Raw genomic sequence first — 8,177 nt, 5'->3', positions numbered from 1 at the left:
AATTTGGTGGCAGCTACGTGTTGCAGTGGATAGAGCACCGGCCCCAGATTCAGGAGGACCTGAGTTCAAATCCGGCCTCAGACACATGACATTTACTAGCTGTGTGACCCTGGGCAAGTCACTTAACCCCATTGCCTAACCAAAACAAAACCAAAAAAAAAAAAAGGAATATCAATTTGGAAACTGTGGAGGATGGATTAAGTAGGGAAGAGACTAAATTAAAGACAAGACCAATTAGGAGACTATCACAATAGAGCAGATGAGAGGTTGGTTGGTTGGTTGTCCTCCTTTCTCCAAGAGGACCAAAATGGTATCACTATGTTGGGGTCAAGGAACAATGTGTCTAACTATAGCTGATCAGACCAATATCAGTTTGGAAAGCTCTACCATAGATTGGGCACAAATAGTCCATGTGAACATTTGGAGTGGAGATGCCTCTAAATTTGCACATCTCATGTTTCTTTTGAGCTACTGCAATTCTGCTTTGCTCATAAAGCACAGCACCTTTTTTGATGCAGGCAAGCTATGGCTGGATGGTCCTGTGCCAGTGTCTCTCTTGTCTCACAATCGATTCCAAAGTTCTTCAAAGAGACCTTGAAGCATCCTTGATTTACTTCTTCTGAACTCCATTTGCCTTATGTGAGTTCTCCGTAAAATAGTCTTTTAGGCAAATGTTTGACATTCAAACAGTGTGGCCAATTCATTGGAGTTGTGCCCTCTGCAGTAGAGTTTGAATGCTTGGCAGTTCAGCTTGAGAAAGGACCTCAGTGTACAGGTAACTTACCTTGCCAGGTGATCTTCAGAATCTCCCTAAGATAATTCAAATGGAAGTGATTCAGTTTCCAGGCATGGCATTGGTAGACTGTCCAGGTTTCACAGGCATACAACAATGAGGTCAGCACAATGGCTCTGTAGATGGCAGCCTCATGTCTCTTCTCTCCCACACATTCTTTCAGAGCCTCCCAAACACTGAGCTAGCTCTGGCAATGTGTGTGTCAATCTCATCATCTATGTGTACATCCCTGGAAAATATACTGCCAAGATAAGTGAACTTATCCACAGCATTCACAATTTCTCTGTTTACTGTAACCCATGGTTCCAAGTATGAACGGTGTGGTGCTGGCTGGTGGAGAACCTCTTCTCGGCATTAATTGTTAGACCAAAATTAGCACAAGCAGCAGAAAATCAATCCATACTTTGTTGCATCTCAGCCTCAGAGGCTGCATTGATGACAAGTGGCGAAATTCTGAACTTCCCTCTTTCCTCCCCTCCTCCCTCTCTCTCTCTCTCTCTCTCTCTCTCTCTCTCTCTCTCTCTCTCTCTCTCTCTCTCTCTCTCTCTCTCTCACATACACACACATACACACACACACACACACACACACACACACACACAGCTCTCCCTTAGGTTTAAGTATCAGCTCTATTCAGATAACTCCTAGTTTTTCTCCTGAGCTTCAGTCCTGGATCACCAATTGCTTATTGGACATTTCACACTATAAACCTCAGAGATATCTTATACTCTCTGTCTAAAACTGAACTCATTATCTTTTCCCCTAAACTCTCTCATCTTCCAGGAGTCCCTCTTTTGTGAAAGGCAGAAACAACTTCTCAGTGTCTCAGGTTTGTAATTTCAGCATTACATGACAACTCATTCTCCTTCACCCTAAATATCCAATTGGTTGCCAAATGGCCATTTCGCCCTTTCTAATATCTCTTATATCCAATCCCTTCATTCCACTCTGGTGTGAACCACCCTAATTTAGGCCCTTATCGCCTCTTCCTTAGTTTATTGCTGCAGCCTCCTCATTTGTCTCTGCCCCAAGTCCCTTCCCAATCCAGTCAATCTTATGCATTACTGACAAATTTCGCATATGCATGAATATGATCATTTGACTCCCCCATTCAACCAATTCCAGTGGTTTCCTGTTGCCTACAAAATAAAATATAAACTACTCTGTTTGGCTTTTAGATCCCTGTTCAACCTGGTCCCAGCCTATCTTTTTATGTTCACCTTACACCACTCTCCCTCCTGATCTCTGGGATACAGCCCGGCTGGCCTCTGTTCCTCCTAGTTACCATCTCACCTCCTACCTCCCTGCCTACTTGTTAGCTGTCCTATGTCTGCGATGCACACCCTCCTTACCTATCTTATAGAGTCCCTCTCTTCCTTCAAGATAAAGCTCCAGCACAGACCTACACAACTTGGCACTAGGTAGGGGCCAAAATTAAAATAGGCTAAACTTCTTCAGGCCGAAGATAGGTTTTTAGCAGCTTAGCCTCCAAGTAAAAGCATAATTAATGATTAAACTATTTTGCAAATAAACCATATTTTTAAAAAGGGAAATTTCAATTAATATCAATTAATTATACTTATTAAGATTTTTATTTATCATGAAATCACATTAATGTTAAAAAATTACTTTACTAAGTGGTACAAGTTTTAATACATTTTTCAGATTTTCTTACTATTTACATTTAGTTAATGGGAGGTATTACACTTTTTGTCAGCAGTTTATCATACTCTGGAATAATTTTTTAAATCGATTTCTTTAGAAGTCTAAAAACTAAGTAGCTGCCTTATTTTCTGAGTTTTTTTTCCCCTTGAATAACCATTGTTCCCCACTGAGATTTTTCAACAATTTGGAAACTTTAATTTGTTTTTTATTAGTGTCCCATTTGCTTAAATCAGGATGTTTTGATTTGAAATGGCAATGAAGATTGCATTACTTTGGAACAGCTATTACTTCTTGGTAAACAAGGCACAATATTTTGTCTCTCATGTAAATAAACAAGTTATCTATTTGTCCACTGTGGATTAAACACTATGTTCCTATTTGATCTTCTGTTTCTTTTTATTATTCATTCTATAAAGTCACCCCAAAAACTTCAATGTTAGAACTAAAAAAATCTCCACAGCAATTGCTCACATACAAGGAAATACTGAGCTGAGTGTCTGGCGCTCCCTCTGAGCTCAGACACTCATGCAACTTGGAGGGGGGCCATGCAGCGAGGGAGGGGAGGAAGCCCTTGCGCTGTTGCTGCTCCTTGCGTAGCAGGCATCAGCTGCGTTGGCTCATGGCTGCACTAGCTTCGTCCCTTTTCAATGCCAGTAATGACCAAAAACACAGTGAAAAGATACAACTCTCACTCTTCTCAGACTAGAGATTGATCACGGGTGGTTGCTGTGGGTCATGGGACAGGAGTGTGTGTGCAATGGCAACCCACCCACCAAGTTACAAGACTGGCACAATAGTGACTAGTGGAAGGTGGGTTAAGTAGGGTCCCGCTAAAGCACTCCTTACATCTTTACTTTCTTGTACATCCTCTACATTTTTCTCAGACCACCCAAAATCCTTTGGCAGGCTGCTTTACAGCCCACATACCTTATGTTGTACAGGCCTGCTCCCGCACCATCTTCTGCACAAAGTTTTCCTGACCTCTCCCTCACCAACTGTTATTATTCTTGTTCCCAAACCGGCATTTAACTCTTTGGTAGATATTTGTATTTATTATATATTTTTATAAGTATTTGTTATCTCCCCATATTAGAGATTAGAGTAAGTTCATTGTGAGTAAGGATTGTTTTGTTCTTTGTGCTTGTATTATAACACCCAGCACATATTAGGCATTCAATAAATATTTGTTGATTGATCGGTTAGTAAGGATTAGACTCGTTCTGCTTGGACACAAAGGGCTGAACTAGGAGTAATGGGTAGAAGTTTCAGACAGGTAGATTTAGACTCAGTCTAAGGAAAACTTCCCCACCTTCAAAACTATCTAAAACTGGATTGGGCTACTCTGGGAGGCATCTACTTTTTCCTCCTCTCCTGGCTCTGCTTTGGACTTTATGGACTTTGACACCATGCCTCAGCTCCCTTCTCATCCCTGTAACTACCCTGGACACCTTCAATCTTCTCCTCTGTGGCTCCCTTCTCCCATAGGTAACCATCATCATCCCTTTCCTGGATCTGTTGTACCCTCTGGGTCTGACTCTGCCATCATGACCCTCTGCAGGTTCCCTGCTTTTTAGCTCCTTTTTATATGCTGTCTTCTCCCATTAGAATGTAAGCTCCTTGAGGACAGGCACTGTCTTTCTTACTTATATTTGTATCTCCAGGTAGAGTGAAGAAGACTCATCTTTGTGATTTCAAATCCGGCCTCAGACACTTACTAACTGTGGGACCCTGGGCAAGTTACTTAACCCTGTTTGCTTCAGTTTCCTCATCTGTAAAATGAGCTGGAGAAGGGAATGGCAAACCACTCCAGTATCTTTGCCAAGAAAACCCCAAATGGGGTCACAGAATGTAGGACACAACTGAAAAATGACTTAACAACAACTTAGCACAGTGCTTGGCACATAGAAGGCACTCAATACATTTTTACTGACTGACTCTTCCTCGGTCTGCTAATCATTGCTGGAGAAAATAATGAAATTGAGCTAGTTTCATTCCCTACAAATTCATGGTACGTGAAGATCCAGGGGACAATTATGTGATAAATGCTACCACACCACTAAATGGGTAAAACAAAACCAAATGCATAACTCTTGTAAATTTCAAAAGGCCCTGTTGAAGGAAATGAATTAGTCGGGCCAGTTTGAAATGGACTGCGAATACATGAAATTCAAGAATTGTTAGGGACCTTTGAGTTGCTTCCAGGTGGGGTGAATGCTGCTTCAAGTCTGTAGAACACCTGATCCTATGCCAACTGTCAACACAGCATTACCAGCATCCCTGTGAGGGTCTGAGGAAAAACCCCAAGCAGCACTGTAATTGGAGATTGGCTGCTTCTGACATCATTAATAATTAAAGTCTTGCTTTTCAATCCATCTTGAAAGTTTGGGATTGCTATTTAGACGGGGTACACAGGGCTGAGCTTGTGTATACTCTTTGATGAATTCAAAATTAGCCTTAAGCAACTTCTTACTAACTCAGGGGCTGTTATTGCAGGAGGGGGAGAAAGCATTTATTAAGTGCCTGATGTGTGCTAGGCATTGTGTTGATCTTCACACCGATTCTGTGAGGTAAGTGCTATTACTATTCCCATTTTACAGTTGGGAAAACTGAGGAAGACAGAAGTGAAATGATTCACCCAAAGTCACACAACCAATAAGTGTCTGAGGCAGGATGTAAATTCAGGTCTTCCTGACTCCAGTACCCAACCTCTATCCACTTCGCTACTGATCTGAAAAATAGTGGGAAGTTTCTTATAATTAGCCTAAGGATGATACATACAGTGACCCTGGAAGTTAGCTTTCTCAGTTCAGATACGAATAATTAGCCTGAGAATGACTTTGAAAAAAAAAATGACCATTATCTTTGTTTTTTGCGGTGGGGGCTGCGGGTGAGGGAGCCCACTTAGAGTTCTTTGAAAAGACACAGGAAGGGAGATTGTGGGAAGACGGCAAAGTGTTAGGACCTAGAGGAGCCCAGAACCCTCCTCTACCCCAAACACTCTAGTAAAGTTCTAAAAATACACCAGAAGTGACAGTGATAAAGAAAACCAAAGAGGAACATCTTTAAATACCTCCATCCTGTTCAGGACCACAGAAAAAGACTACAAGATCCTGCTGAAGCTTGGATCAGAGGCAAACCCCTGGCAGGAAGAAGGCAGAAGGTGACCCCCCCCAGTGGGATTCAGGGCTAGAGCAACATCTGAGTAGCTCAGCACCTGATTAGTTCCACTTAAGGCACAGCACGAGCGGGGCGATTCTAACTGGCACAGCACCCAGGGAGCCCAATGCCCAAACCACAGCAGGAGGGGCTGAAGCAAAGTACCTAGGGGAGGCCTGCTACCAAAGCCATCAACAATGTCTGATTGCACCTCCCCAACCTCTATGGAGTCTATTAGCCCCATAGCAAAGGACCAGAGCAACTCTGGGTTCAGAATTGTGCAAGAAGTAGGAGCAAAAGAAGGGGCTGAGGCCAAAACCTCAGTTGAACCACCAAGTAGCTGAGCCTAAACCCAATAATTCCTAGAGAAGATGGGACCTAGTTAGCCACCACATTCAGGACCAATCAGGGTCTGTCTACACTCTCCAAAAGTTGGGAGAAAGCGGGAGCCAAGATGGCGGAGTAAAAAGGTAGTCGCTCTCACCCTCTCCTATCAACTTCTGAAAACCCAGAAAAAAACCCTGAAACAGCTGAACCAGAAGAAAGATGGGGTACAGCAGTGCAGTAGCTCAGGTAGCTAGAGGAATTAATGGGAAGGGCCCCTCTTACCCTGGGGGAAGGGGAGCAGTACGGAACCAGGAGTCACCCAGCCAGCTAGTGGAAAGACCCACTTTAGCACAGCAGGAGGACATTCTGGTGCCTCAGCATTCTACAGCAAACGAGTCTCCCAGTGCCTCAGGAAAAATAAGGGAAGCAGCACTACAAAGGGCCCCAGGCAGATAAACACCCTGCAGCACCCATCTAGAAGGAGCTAAACAAAGCTAAAGGAAAGGAAAAGCAGGCAACCTAGATTTGCCCCATTCCAGCCTTGCTGATTCCAGCCCAACACCAGGTAAGCTGCCAGAAACCTACAGCCTCCAATTGCCAACATAACAGACCCCAGCACACAAAGCCAGTGACCAAGACCTAGGCTCCCAACACAAGAAGCTTGGGTCAATGCCCTCTGCTCCCCAGCAGGAGAGCTTAATCTCTGTAAAGGCCAGGGAATAAAGAAACACCATGAGTAAAAAGAAACGTATGATAGACTCATATTATGAGAAGAATGAATATCAAGACAGAATTTCTGAAGAGGACAACATTGTCATCAAACCCACATCTGCAACATCATAAGGGAATATGAACTAGTCTGAAGCCCAAAAAGCCCTCTTAGAAGAGCTCAAGAAGGATTTTAAAAGTCAAATGAGAGAGGTAGAGGAGTCCTTAAAAAGTACAATTGGCCAATTGGAAAAATAAGTACACTGAAAAAAAACAAGTCCCTGAAAAACACAATTGGCCAACTGGAAAAAAAAGTACACTGAAGAAAACAAATCCCTTAAAAATATAATTGACCATTTGGAGAAGAAAGTACAAAATCTAACAGAAGAAAACAATATGTTAAAAATTAGAACTGAACAAATGGAAAGTAATGACTCTATGAGAGAGCAAGAATCAGTCAAACAGAAACAAAAAAAAATGAAAAAATAGATGAAAACATAAAATACCTCATGGGTAAAACAACTGATCTGGAAAATCCATCCAGGAGAGACAATTTAAAAATTATTGGCCTACCAGAAAATCATGATGGAAAAAAAAGCCTGGACAATATCCTTCAGGAAATCATAAAGGAAAACTGTCCTGAAGTCCTAGAACCAGAAGGTAAAACAACTATAGAAAGAATCCACCGATCCCTGCCTGAAAGAGATCCCAAATTGAAAACACCAAGGAATATAATAGCTAAATTCCAAAATTACCAGATTAAAGAGAAATTACTGCAAGCAGCCAGAAAGAAACAATTTAAATATCATGGAACCACAGTCAGGATTAACAGGACCTTGCAACCTCTACATTAAAAGACCGTAGGGCATGGAACATGATATTCTGTAAGGCAAAGGAGCTTGGAATACAGCCAAGGACTAACTACCCAGTGAAAATGAGCGTAATTTTTAAGGGAAGTAGATGTATATTCAACGAAATAGGGGACTTCCAGACATTCGTGATAAAAAGACCAGAGCTCAACAAAAAATTTGATCTTCAAGTACAAGATTCAAGAGAGACATAAAAAGGTAAATGGGACAGAAAGATACAACATGTTGTTAATAAGGGCAAAATGTTTATATCCCTACAAGGGAAGATGACACTTGCAACTCTTGAGAACTGTATTGTTATTATACCATGTTAAAGGAGTATACATAAAGGGGGTGGATATAAGTTGACTTTGATGTAATGATAAAAAAAATTAATCAAGTGGGTTAAATGGATCCAAGTAAGAGGATTAGTCTGAGCTAAGAAAATGTACTGAGAAAGGAGGAGGCAGACAAGGGTAAATTACAATACAGGAAAAGACACAAAAACCTATTAGAGCAGAGGTAAAGAAGGGAGGGGGATGAGCATTGTTTGAACCTTACTCTCATCAGATTTGACTCAAGAAGGGAATAACATAATCGGTTAAGTATAGAAATCTAACTTGCACTATAGGTAGTAGGAGGGGAAAGGGGAAAGAAAAGGGAAGGGAGATAGAAGGGAG

This window comes from Vombatus ursinus, unplaced genomic scaffold, assembly GCF_900497805.2.
Source record: "Vombatus ursinus unplaced genomic scaffold, bare-nosed wombat genome assembly UNPS02014809.1, whole genome shotgun sequence".
Lineage (NCBI taxonomy): Eukaryota > Metazoa > Chordata > Mammalia > Diprotodontia > Vombatidae > Vombatus > Vombatus ursinus.
Note: the sequence above shows the minus strand (reverse complement) of the source record.